The sequence below is a fragment of the Trachypithecus francoisi genome, unplaced genomic scaffold (assembly GCF_009764315.1).
Source record: "Trachypithecus francoisi isolate TF-2019V2 unplaced genomic scaffold, Tfra_2.0 Lachesis_group0, whole genome shotgun sequence".
Lineage (NCBI taxonomy): Eukaryota > Metazoa > Chordata > Mammalia > Primates > Cercopithecidae > Trachypithecus > Trachypithecus francoisi.
This window is the reverse complement of record NW_022681453.1, coordinates 118,503,531-118,517,191: the sequence shown is the minus strand read 5'-3', so window position 1 is coordinate 118,517,191 and position 13,661 is coordinate 118,503,531. Positions and strand designations below refer to the sequence as shown.

Genomic DNA, 13,661 nt, shown 5'->3' with positions numbered 1-13,661 from the left:
AAAAAAACCAAAAAAAAAAAAAGGAAGATTGACATACTGAACGTAAAATTAAAAACTTCTGTCATTCAAGACATCAATAAGTGATTTAGAAGGCAAATCACAAAATGGGAGGATATATTTGCAATGCATAGAACTCACAAAGGACTCATAGCCAGAATATTTAAGGAACTTCTATATGTCAATAAGAAAAAGACATTTCAGTAGAAAATGTGCAAAAGACTTAGCAGGGAAGTTATAAAAGAAGATATCCAGTAGCTAATAAATATTAAAACTTATCAGGGAAATACAAATGTGATTTCACTGTATCCTCATCAGAATGACTAATATTAAAAGGACTGACCATAACAAGGCATGGCAAGGATGTAGAGTAACTTACACTTCTGGTGAGATTGTAAGTTGGTACCCTTGCTTTAGAGAACAGTTTGACAGTATCTCCTAAACTAGAACATACATATATGCTATGCCAAATGATTTCAATTCTAGGTATGTAACTAATAGAAATGCATTAATATGTTTTTTTAAAAAAAATTCATAGCAGCATTATTCATACTATCCCCAAACTGGAAACAACCCATTGTTTATCAACAGGAAAATGGAGAAATGAATTATTGTATATTAAGACAATGGTATACAATGGAGAAATGAAAAGAAGTGTACTGCAGATGCATGCAGCAAAATGGATGAATCACCATAAATGTAATGCTGCTTGAGAAAGGTCACACACAAAAGAATACATACTATAAGGTTTCATTTATATGAAGTCCAAAGATAGGCAAAACTTACTAATGGTAACGGTAATAGAAATCGGGATATTGTTTATATGAGCACAGTGTAATTTCACCTAGTCTGACTATATTTATATTTTTATACGATATAAAAGATGTCACCATCCCTCTGAAGTTTTACCTGATATTTTCCTTCTGTAATTACAAGGATATATTATTTGTGTTTCTATTTAGCATTTCCATAATTCTATCTTGCTTCATGATTAGCTTTTTAAAGAGTGTCTGCTTTTCAAAAGAAGACATACATGGAGCCAACAAGCATATGAAGAAAAGTACAATATCACTGATCATTAGAGAAATGCAAATTACAACCACAGTGAGACACCATGTCACACTAGTCAGAATGGCTGTTATTAGAAAGTCAAAAGAAGATGACAGATGCTGGAGAGGTTGTGGAGAAGAGGGAACACTTATACACTGTTGGTGGTAATGTAAATTAGTTCAACCATTGTGGAAAGCAGTGTGGTGATTCCTCAAAGAGCTGAAGACAGAACTACCATTTGATCCAGCAATCCCATTATTGGGTGTATACTCACAGGAATATAAATCATTCTACCATAAGGACAAATGCAACAAATGTTCATTGCAGCACTATTCACAATAGCGAAGACTTGGAATCAACCTAAATGCCCATCAGTGACAGACTGGTTAAAGGCATATACACCATGGAATACTATACAGCCATAACAAAGAACGAGATCGTATCTTTCATGGGAACATAGATGGAGCTGGAGGCTCTTTTCCTAAGCAAACCAGCCTGGGAACAGAAAACCAAATGCCGCATGTTCTCACTTATAAGTGGGAGCTAAATGATGAGAACTTATGAACACAAAGAAGGAAACAACAGACACTGGTGTCTACTTGAGGGTGGAGGGTGGGAGGAGGGAAAGGAGCAGAAAAGATAACTGTTGCAAACTGGGTTTAATACCTGGGTCATGAAATAATCTGTACAACAAACCCCTGTGACACGAGTTTACCTATGTAATAAACCTTCACATGTACCCCCGAACCTAAAATAAAAGTTAAAAAAAAGTCTGTTTTGTTCTTCTATTACTAACTCCATTCCGTTATGTACATATGTACTCACACACTATCCCCATTTCAATAAATACGTTCAGATAGTGATAAAGAAGACAAAGTTGAGAGTATGTAAGAATAGTACCAATAAAGTTTTAAAATTAATCTTTTTAGTGAGTATGGCATACATTAGTCCCTCCTTATCCATAGGGGATATATTCCAAGACCCCAGTGGGTGCCTGAAACCGAAGATAGTACCAAACCCTACATAGACTATGTTTCTTCATACACACATACCTGTGATAAAGTCTCATTTGTAAATTAGGCACAGTAAGGGATTAACAACTATAATCATAAAATACAACAATTATAACAATATACTGTAATAAAAGTTATGTGAACCTCATCCCTTATTTGTTCTGTGTCTCAGAATTTTATTTTGTACTGCACTGTGGGTAACTGAAGCCATGGAAAGCAAAACCAGAGGTAAGAAGGGCACTTCCTAGGTGTGCCCTTTTACATCCTAGGTGTAAAAATCAATTAATTTTCACAAATTGAACAACCCCAATGTAATAAATACACAGATTAAGATATCAAACTTTTGCAGTACCCCAGCCATGACAGATCCAAAAGTAACAGACATTTCCAAATTACAAATTATTGGGGTTATTTTTCAGAAGTAAGACAGACCCCCACCCAGACTTTGATTCCAGTATCAAGATTGACGACACCACACACATTCCAAGAAGTGATGAGAAGGTTTATTGCATAGTGAGACTTTCTAGGGAGAATATGGTAGGCCTCCCACGCTGTTCTGAAAATGGTTTGGAGAGAGCAAGAAAATGAGACTGGCCTAAGGAGGTTGGGGTGGGGCCAGGGTGAGTGTTTCTTCATGCAGAAAGGCATTTGCGAAGTCTCAACCATGCACTGTTATCAAAGAAGGGAGCACCAAGATTTTTAAATCAATTTGGTCAGATGTGTGGCAGAAGGGAAGAAGGAAGGGCATGGTTTTAAAAATATCCACAATCGAACATCAAAACATAGAATCAGACTTTTTAATCTTTATTAATTTATTTAATTTTAATTTTATTTCATTTTATTTTGAGACAGGGTCTCCCTCTGTCTCCTAGACCAGAGTGCAGTGGCATGATCATGGTTCACTGCAGCCTCAACCTCCTTGGCTGAAGTGATCCTCCTGCCTCAGCCTCCCAAGTACCTGGGACCACAGGCGCATGCCAGCACGTGTGGCTAATTTTTGTATTTTTTGTAGAGACAGAGTTTTGCCATATTGCCCAGGCTGGTCTCGGACTCTTGGGTTAAAGCAATCTGCTCACCTCAGCCTCCCAAAATGTTGGCGTTACAGGCATGAGCCACTGTGCCCAACTAGACTTTTCATTACACAAACACAACCAACGTTAATTTCTTGCTCATGCTTCATGTCCAAGATGGTTTGGGTGGGGGCACTGGTCCATATCATCTTTACTCTAGATTGTCAGAGAAACTATTCTCTCAAGTATTGCTGACTTTCTAGCAGAGAAAAATGAAAAAATAGCCAGTTTCATGAAAGATCTTAAAGCTTCTGCCCAGAAGTGACATGTGCCAATTGTACTTGTATTTATTCACCAAAGCAAGCCACATAACTCTGCTGGATACAACAAGGGAAGAAGTATGCGATCCACCATGTGTTTAGAAGGAGGAGTACCATGGTGGAAAGATTATCCTAACACAAAAATATAAAAATAAAATATAAAATAGAAGGAAGAGCACCAGAGAAAACAATGAACAACACTGTTGTCTACCCCAGGTTGATGTTAAAGGTAGAGTAGGGCATTGACAGGTGAAGAAAATAACACTGTTGAAATGGAAGGATTAACATGAGTAAAGATGTGAAGGGTACGTGGTAAGGCCCAACCAGAGTACCTAAAATAGACACATGGAAATGAGCTTAGAAAGCCTTGAACATTGAGTATTTTGAATTTATAACATGCGATGGCAGAAATAATTTTTAGAGTATTAAAAAGTGTTTTCAGTAAGGTGATTTAGATATAGTAAATAAGAAATTGGAATTCTATTATAATAGAGGAGAGCAAATGGAGGTCTAAACTCGACAGTGGCAGTGGGGATGAAAAAGTGGAGGCTGCACCTCTGGAGGTCCAACTGGATATGAGATGAGAATAAATAGTGATAATTATTCCATTTTCTTCTGCCTTGGTTGACTGGAAGAATGATAGTGACATGTCATAGGGCACAAAGAACCAACCGGGGTAAATTAATGTTTGCTTCTGAAAATGCTGAGTTTAAGGTGATGGAAGCACAAGGAATAGAGACTCAAAAACTATTGTATAACACCTAAGAACAGAACCAAAACTGGAGTCATAGATGCTAAAATCAACATCCAATAGGTGACTTTTGAAGCCATGGAACTGGATGAGGTTGCCCAATGAGAGAGACTACAGAGTTAGAAGAAAAAAAAAAAAAAAAACTGGCTGGGTATGGAGGCTCACACCTTAACCCCAGCACTTTGGGAGGCTGAGGTGGGCGGATTACCTGAGGTCAGGAGTTCAAGACCAGCCTGACTAACATGGAGAAATCCTGTCTGTACTAAAAATACAAAAAATTAGCCTGACGTGGTTGTGCATAGCTGTCATTTCAGCTCCCGGGAGGCTGAGGTAGGAGAATTGCTTGAACCCAAGAGGCAGAAGTTGCAGTGAGCCGACATCGCACCATTGCACTCCAGCCTGGGCAATAAGAGCAAAACTCCATCTCAAAAAAAAAAGAGAAAAAGGTTGAAGATGGAACTTTGGTGAACACCTACATCTGGGGACCATGCTGATCATATAAAAGCTAATAAAGAAAACAAAAGAAGAGTCTGTCTGAGACAGGAAAAGAGCACAAGCTTCTTGAGGAGAGATTCAAGGGGTGGGGTGGGGGGAAGGAGTGGTTCACAGTGGCAAATGCTGCCAAGGGGACACATAGGAGGAACTGTGTCCAAATGTAAGATGAGACCTGCCAGTGGTCCTCTGACCTTATATGCATTGAATCAGCCTGAGAAAGGGGCCAACACAGAGGAAAACAGCTGAGTGAGACAGAATCTGGAGAGAAAAGTACACATCCCTGCCTCTAGCTGGGCTTGAAGCAAGATCTGAGTGTGCACTTTTCCGTTATGTGACCCAATCAACTCCCTCTATTAAAACTAGTCAGAGTTTAGTATTCCATCATTTGCAACTAAGAGTCCTAATACGTAACATCACTTAAAGCCATGTACACATCCTTCTATATCATAGGTGGGATTTTAAAGAACTAACATTTGTTGAAACCTATGAAGTCACGACGATGAGAAGGACATTCAGAATAGAATTGAATTGAACATTTGTCTTTCCTTAAATTATTAATGGTTTCACTATATGAATAGGAAAAATGTTGCAATAAGGTAAACATCAACTTTTGAATCATCATTGTACAGTCTTCTTTGAGATACAGTTATGGAGATAATTAGTTGTTGTTTTCCTCAGCCTTTAAAAAAAATGACATTGCCACAAACAAAAGGATCGTATCTTTGATCTTTTTAAAGGAAAACATTTCCATCTTTATGATATAACTGCAAGGTCCCAAGATCTAAAAGGATCTTTACCCATACGGGCTGCATGGGCTGGTCTTCCTTATTTGTTTTTCAATTAGTTTCCAATTGACATCAAACACAGCAGCAAGACCCTTTTCTCTTTTGTGTTACAAGCAGCATCAATTTGTGAATTGTAAATACCCAAACTCTCTCCTGAAGATTTAGCTTAACCAAATTGTCCTCAGGCAAGAGATGAGGAATTCATCCTCTACTTGCAGGATTAAGAAAAAAATTAACTTTCAAAAGGAGCAGGAAGAAGCTTGTCCACAATAAATCACTAGCAAGCAAGTGTTCTGAAAGGGAGAAGGTTGATATTAATAGAGGCAGCATTTTTCTTTCAGTAGAAAAGTTCTTTCAGTGAATTTGGAACTGACAGCCTTCAAAACTAAGGAAGTTAAGGATTAGAATGGCACAAATTTAAGAAGAAATATTACTGTGTTTTATATACTTGAAGATGTTTCTTCCTCTAATTGGGAGGTAGTTACATTCAAATGTCCAAATTGTCTACAGCATTTGTAAACTCCACATATCTAAGGCTACAGTTCACTTTTTGTGTATATGTAAAGGAGTTTGGCTGATCCATTTAATTATCAATGGGAATAAAAGTACCAATGGGGATACAAATGTGGCTTGATAAAGAGATGGTCTTTAGACTCGGCATATACTTATACAGAAAATTTCTTAATGCATTATCATATATTAGAGAGAAAAAGGCAATGGCCCGGGGGTCAGAAGACTGGTTGCTTTACTGTTACCAAATTAGAAACTTGGATAAATTAGCTAATCTCTCAGGATCTCAATTTCCTCATCTGTTACAGGTTATTGGGGAAGATTCTATTGAGACTTTGGCTGACATTTTAGCTACTATTGCTATGTAACAAATTATCCCAAATTTACTGGCATAAAACAACATTTTATCATACAAATGCGTTCTATGGGTTTGATATTCAGACAGGGCTCACCTGGGCAATTTTTTTGCTTCTTGGGGCAATTGCCAAGGTCTTCTCAGTTGGCCGATGAGATGGTCCAAAGAGTTCAAGACAGCTTCACTCACCTTTCTTGGCAGAGATGAGCTCAGTCTGTCAACTGGAGTGCCTGTACATGGCTTCTCTAGCATCGTGGCCTCTCTGACTTGCAGATTTTAGGGTGGTCATACCTGTTACACTGCAGCTGACTTCTCCCACAGCAAGCACCCCAAAAGAACCACATGGTTCCAACACAGCAACCTTAGAAGTCACACACCATTCTTGCTGCTCTCCGTTCATTGCAAGGCTGCTCAGATTTAAGGGCAAAGAATATCAATTCGAACTTTTTATGAGAACAACATCAAATAATTTTACATCCACATTTTAAAACCACCACACTTAGGGATAAGGTTCCAGATGTTATATCTCATCATCATTCTCCGACACACTGTGTCCACTCCTGTATTTCATTCGTTCATTCATTCATTTATCAAATATTTTACTTCATACTCTGGGTCAGGAATAGTGGGTAGCCTATCAAAAAATTGACTGGCAAAGCAGAAACATAATCTCTGCTCTCACATAGTTTATGGTCCAATGCAGGACACATATATTAATGAAACACAGGCAAATATACAATTATAAAATCTACTACAAGCCACAGAGGAAAAGCACAGGGATCTCTGGGTACACAGCAGAGAGATCTGGCTCAATTGAGGTAAAGGGGAGGCTTGCCTGTGGAAGGAATGTCCACTTTGAAGTATAAAGAATGGATTGGAGCTGCGTAGGTGAAGAGTATCAATACTGGCCCTAAGTCTTGGTCTCCTAATTTAGAAGAACCCATTGTTTCCACCCGACTTCTTAGCAGTCATTCATTTCGTCAGGTATTGATATTTGATACTGAATATGTAGCCTCTGATTATTTGTTCTTGCCTTCTTGGACCTCTACTAGCTCCCTACTGTTAGCTGAAGAAAATCAGTAGGTTTAGTATGACACTGAAAGCCCTTCACGTGCCGGCTTCCTCCTAACTTCTGGCCTCATTTCCTCCATCCATTTTGGATTCCATGCTCCAGCTACACCAGCCTGCTTGCTATTCTCAGAGCATGCATTGATTTTCATGCCTCTGCACTTTTTTTTTTTTTTTTTTGAGGCGGAGTCTCGCTCTGTCGCCCAGGCTGGAGTGCTGTGGCCGGATCCTGGCTCACTGCAAGCTCCGCCTCCCGAGTTCATGCCATTCTCCTGCCTCAGCCTCCCGAGTAGCTGGGACTATAGGCGCCCGCCACCTCGCCCAGCTAGTTTTTTGTATTTTTTAGTAGAGACGGGGTTTCACCATGTTAGCCAGGATGGTCTCAATCTCCTGACCTTGTGATCTGCCCGTCTCGGCCTCCCAAAGTGCTGGGATTACAGGCTTGAGCCACCGCGCCCGGCCTGCCTCTGCACTTTTATTCTCACTGACCTCTCTTTCTGAGATGTGTTTCCTCCTTGTCTCCACCATTAAAATGCTATAATCTTTGCAGGTCTTGATCAAGTGCCACTCCATTGTGAAGGCTTTCCTGATTCCAGGGCATAATTACTCTATCCTCAGCGTGTTCTCTATAGCTCTTTACTGATACATCTTTTCAATTCTGCTTTGCTGTCTGTTTCTTCACTCCTACCGGATTTAAAATCCTTGAAGACAGGAACTGTGTATGAAATAGGCCTTGGTCCTGCAAAGTGTCTATCACAGTGTTTTCCACATAGTAAGTGCTCAATACTTGTTTGGAGAATGAAGGAATGAATGAATCATGTATACTTGGCCCTCCCTTTTTACTTTCTACTTTCATGGATTCAATCAACCACAGATCAAAATATTTTTTAAAGCAAATGAAAAAAATACAACAATTAAAAATAACAAATAATATAGTATAACCATTATGTACATAGCACTGACATTGCATTAAGTATTGTAAGTAACCTAGAGATGATTTAAAGTACAAAGGAGGATGTACCTAGGTTATACGCATATACCACTTTTATATAAGGAACTTGAGCATCTTCTGATTTTGGTATATGTGGGGTCCTAATCCTGTCCCCTTACTGAGGCACAGCTGTATATCATTTTGAAGATTACAGGGCTACCAAGCACAGGGCCATTTGCTACCTTTTTGCATGCTCAGCACTTAATGTCGTGGATGGTGTCCAATATTAATATTCACTGTAAATAAGCTGGTAGCATTTCATATGTGCATATTTTAAAGACCACTGAACTTACTAGATATTTTTTACAAAATACTGCTTACATTTTTATGCACTTCCATTAAATTAAGAAACTCTTTGGGGCAGGCATTGTGCCTTCTCTGTATTTGCACCTTTATTCTCCCAGATATTTGTTTTACATATGAATTACTGATGTAAAATAAAAATTCTTGTTAGCTGTTTCTTAGATTCAAAAGTTACTCAGATACTCTCACATTTATTGATACATATCACTGTGCTAAGCAATATGGGAATATGGTTCATATATGCATACGCAGTAGAATTGTGTAAACATAGTTTGTGATGGATTTGGACATGCTCTGAAGGAAGTGATATGTTTTGGGAAGTAATGACCACATCCAGCTATCCAGCAAGTCTTTGATATAACTCAATAATACTTAAGTAGGTCTCAATCTTGTCCTTCAGTATTGCCATTATACAAGTGTTTTGGCTGTCTTTATTTGCATATTGTTTTTATTGTATTTGAAGAGGATGGTAAGGGCAACTCTGGTTGGAGTGGTAGAGCCAGAAGGCTGAAAAGAGAATTGATAGTCATAAAATCTAGACAATTAGAGTCAGAGGGGCTAGAAGATTACAGTAGTGGGTCCAACCGCCCTATTCCACAGACGAGAAAACAGGATCAAGTTCACACACTTGCCTTTGTACTCCATGGTGCTCAATCTTTGGGAGCCTGCAATCAAAAAGAAGACCTCACAGGTGAAAGGAAGCAGTTTTCTGGCTGTTTTTCTTTGAAGGGTCTCTTCTGTTTGCACTGTTCCAGAACACACCTGTTGGATTCCTGTCAGAGCTTAGCAAGTGCATGCTTATTTATACCACCAATGACATCATTCATTCATCTTGGAAGCCATAGTGCTCTCCCCCACAAGTTCTCAGCAGTTACTAAGATGTCCCCTGATTTCATTGACCTCTATGTGTCTTCAATCCTTGACCTTTAAGGCTCCCTGGTGCCAGAATGTCTGCAGCTGTAGGATCAAAGACCCTTGGGGGAAAAAATCCATTCTCAAAAAAGAGGGCGATGGGGTGAGTTATTAGGAAAACCAGCTACATGGCCCAGAGCCTTTGTTCATCTGGAAAATGCCTGAACTATATTCTGAGTATAAACATCAAGCCCTAAGACCGAAACACAGCACAAGTCAGAAACAGAGTTGATATTAAAGCTCAGGTCTCCTGCCTGCCAGTCCAGAGCCACATTCTGTCTGTCTTCTAAAAGAACTTGATGTGTCTCATACAAAGTACGTGCTCAATAAATGTCTTTGAACTAGATGAATGAATGAGGTGGCATATAATGACAGATACAAATACAGCAAAATTTTCAAGATAAGAGCAAAAGACAAAGCGGTAATTTAAACGTAAAAGACAAGGTTAGACCTTTTAGTGTATGTCCTAGAATTAAATCTAAATTCGGTTTCCAGCTTCCTGGCAAGCAAAGCAAAAAGGGCAATGCACTGGACTTGACCAAGATCTCATTGCATAAGAGACACAGCACTCCAGAGAATCACATGTTTTCCTCACTTTTCTATCTCTAGGAGAAATGAGTCTTGTGGGAAATCTTCTTACTATACCAAAGTGTTGTTTATATTTTGAGAACATGTGAAGATTCTTCCTTGGTGTACAGCCAAACTGCTTCTTTGCAACAATTTAGTCCCCTTCCCAAGTGTTGGTTGTTCAAAGAGAATAACTCCGTTTTGGTTACCATTCCCCTGCTGCCTGCAACTGCTGTTTCCAAACCTCAGCCAAGACCCATTGTTTAAGTGGAACCTCAGAACATTCTCAAAATATTTGGTAAGCACTCTCTAGTTATAGATGTCCTTCCTCTGCTAGTCTTACAAAGCTAGATGCTAGGATATTTTTGCAGTCTATTATACTTAGCACAGTTTATAATCCTTGGCTCTGTTATCTCAGGCACCCCCTTAAGAATCCCTTAACAAATAAAGTAACCTGAGTAGAATAAAGTCCTTGTTGATTGATCTGAGCTTTGCAGTGCACTCAGCCCAATCTCACTTTGCAGCTCTCTGCTCTGGCTTCCTCCTGCCCAAGCCATCCATTCTGTTTAGGCATTCTCTGCTATTTATGGCCAAGCTCCATATTTTTCCTCTTGTTTTTCACTATGTCTATGATAGTGTCCATCTCCATACCTGAAATCATAATTCCACTTTGAGCATATTTTCCTGATATTTGCCAAACAAAGCACGTGAAAGCTTGTATGCATTAAATTCACTTGAAACAGTGACACGTATTTCTTTTAGTCCCAGAATGTTATACATTCAATTAACTGGCTCCTTTATTTTATGGGTGAGAGAATGGAAACCTGAAAAAGTAAAATGATTTGCTTTTCAGTCCTTATCCTGGTAAGTATTTAACCTGTTCAAACTACTTTGTAATGTTTACTTTTATATTATCTTCATTTTGTGGACTGGGAGATTTCATTTCCCAATTCATTGCATCTTGACCCCTGGCTGGCATCCTGCATATTCTTGGGTTTTTTTGCTTTTTTTTGTTTTTGTTTTTGTTTTTTTTGAGACAGAGTTTTGCTCTTGTTGCCCAGGCTGAAGTGCAGTGGTGTGATCTCCGCTCACTGCAACCTCTGCCTCCCGAGTTCAATTGATTCTCCTGCCTCAGCCTCCTGAGTAGCTGGGATTACAGGCGCCCACCACCATGCCTGGCTAATTTTTGTATTTTTAGTAGAGACAGGTCTTCACCATGTTGGCCAGGCTGGTCTCGAACTCCTGACTTCAGATAATCCACCCACTTTGGCCTCTCAAAGTGCTGGGATTACAGGCATGAGCCACTGTGCCCGGCATGCATATTCTTAATTCTTAATTCTTAATACATTAATGAACTAAGTGAAATTAAAATTATTTTATATTCTATTTCAACCTAAGAAAAAAATGAATGAATTAATCAATTAGGGTCACTTTAAAGTAAAAATGAAATATATAAAATATTTTGGTCATTTGGGTATTTCAAGGCAGAATTGATAACCTAAATTTTTTCATTTTTCTAATCATTTTTTATCGTTATAACATATCAATTATGAATACCTTTCTTCCCTACCAATTCTGACAACTTTTTCTATTGAAAATATCTATTTTTTTAATGCTATGATTTTAAAAAATCATCATAAAGACTCTATCCTCATAGGTAAATTATGTCTTCTAGGATGCCTAATGGGCAATGCAAGTCTTATTTTTAAGAAGTAGATTTATAGACTAGAAAAACAATGCAGTCTTTGTAGGAGCTTCTACAAACAGGAGATGTGAGAAGCATTCAAAACAAAGATGGGGTCATCTTTAAAAATATAGGAAGTTTTGATCTTTCTCCTTGCCTAGAGCAAGGTGAAAGGGTAGAGTCCTAAACTAAGTCTGATCTGTATATTTAAGTTAAACAACACTTTCAACGTGTATGGGCAAGCAGCAGCATTCAAATGGTAAAAAATACAGGCTCCAGATTTTGTAACTATACGAATATATCATTGAAAATAATACCTTTTTCTCCCTCCTAGGTTTAACTACAGGAAAACGAATCCTTAAAAAGGAATGATTCGATGGTGTAAGAATGCAAATTTGGCAAAGTAATAAAACACTAGTAATTCTGGACATTTTACATTCTTGCCTATAACTGAAAGTTCTGTACTTCTTTCTAGGGTTGGTATGCTTCCCAGCCTTATAACCACTGATACTTTTGACAGATCTTGGAAAGAGTGACTCATTTATGAAGACGCACAACGTTTAAGAAAACAACCACAGGATAATGAGGGAAAGGTGTGACGACTAGGCTTGTGTTTTGACTAATCTTGGGGAAATGTATAAGCCTTCCAGATATTTGCTAATTTCTCCAGGAGAGAGCATATTTGTCACTGCAAAGTCCATCCAGTTACGGTGAAATGATTTATAGAAGCACTCTTGATTCGTGAGGGCTGACACCTAGCCACTCAACTGCCATAGTGAGCTTAAATCTGTTTGGCAAACCTAGCACAATATCTAGAAACATTGCTTAGATATATAAATCTATCAAGGATACTAGGAATTAACATTTCTGAAGTCATAACCGTTTGATTTTTTTTGCAATAGAAACTTCTCACCCCTGCTTGCTCTCGTTCACTGAAGCAAAAGTGTCTCGGTATTTTGTTTTGAAATGGAAAAAAAGTGTTAAGGAGTTGTTCTCTTCTGTCATGTTTGCAGTTATTGCTTGATGGATTCTGCTAACTCCCAGGAGAATCCAAGTGGGAGGACAAGTAGAAGGAACAAAGAGTCCAAAGGCTGGAGCCCTCAGTTCATTGTTTATGGACCATTCCTGCAGTCCCCAGAAGGGGCATGGTAAGTGGACTAGACACCCACTTTCAGGCAGCACTCATCTGGCACCCAGACACTGGAACAGAGATATGAAGCAGAAGCCCAGTTATCTAAACCCAGTGATAAAGGCAGAGATGGAGAAGCAAGAGTGGTTTGATGTAGGAGTCTCAGTATGTTGACTTGAGCCCTTAAACTCTTCTGGCTTTGATTCAGGTCTGCAAACTGGTTGTTAAGGGCTGGGGCAGGTCCATCTGCATATGGAGTCCAGGTCAAGGTCTACCATATGGGAGGCCAGTAGTGTCACTACAATTGTGCGATTTGCACAAAAGCACCTGGCCAGGCTGAAACCTAGCCCAGAGCTCCTGTTCTCCATACCACGTGCTTCACACAACCTGTGTTGTCTCATCAACAACACCTTTTCATAAATCTGAAAAGATTCCCTATGTGCCCGAAGTGACCTGCCAGGAGGCTCATTTTGGCCCAGGACTCACAATCAGGCAGCTCCCCAAACTTATACTTCTGGAGATAACCCCAAGATATGTTATTCCTACAATCAAAGATATACTTAGGATTGAAAGCAGGAGACTGGTTCATTGTTCGCTGAAACCTATGCCCTGTTGTAAGACCACCTATCACTTGTGGTGTAACATTTGTGTGAATCAGAAAAAGGCAGATACAGCCCTGCACCAGGTTTGGCAATCGTGAGCCAAATTTTAATACCCACTC

General features: G+C 39.1%; 1 long non-coding RNA gene across 1 annotated transcript in view; it reads left to right on the top strand.

Moving 5' to 3' along the window:
• Positions 1-12,869, top strand: part of LOC117077127 — a 38,560-nt gene extending 25,691 nt beyond the window's left edge. The window contains exon 3 of the long non-coding RNA XR_004434695.1: positions 12,825-12,869. This is a non-coding gene — a long non-coding RNA (uncharacterized LOC117077127). The remainder of the gene's footprint in view (positions 1-12,824) is intronic.
• The last annotated feature ends 792 nt before the right edge of the window (positions 12,870-13,661 follow it).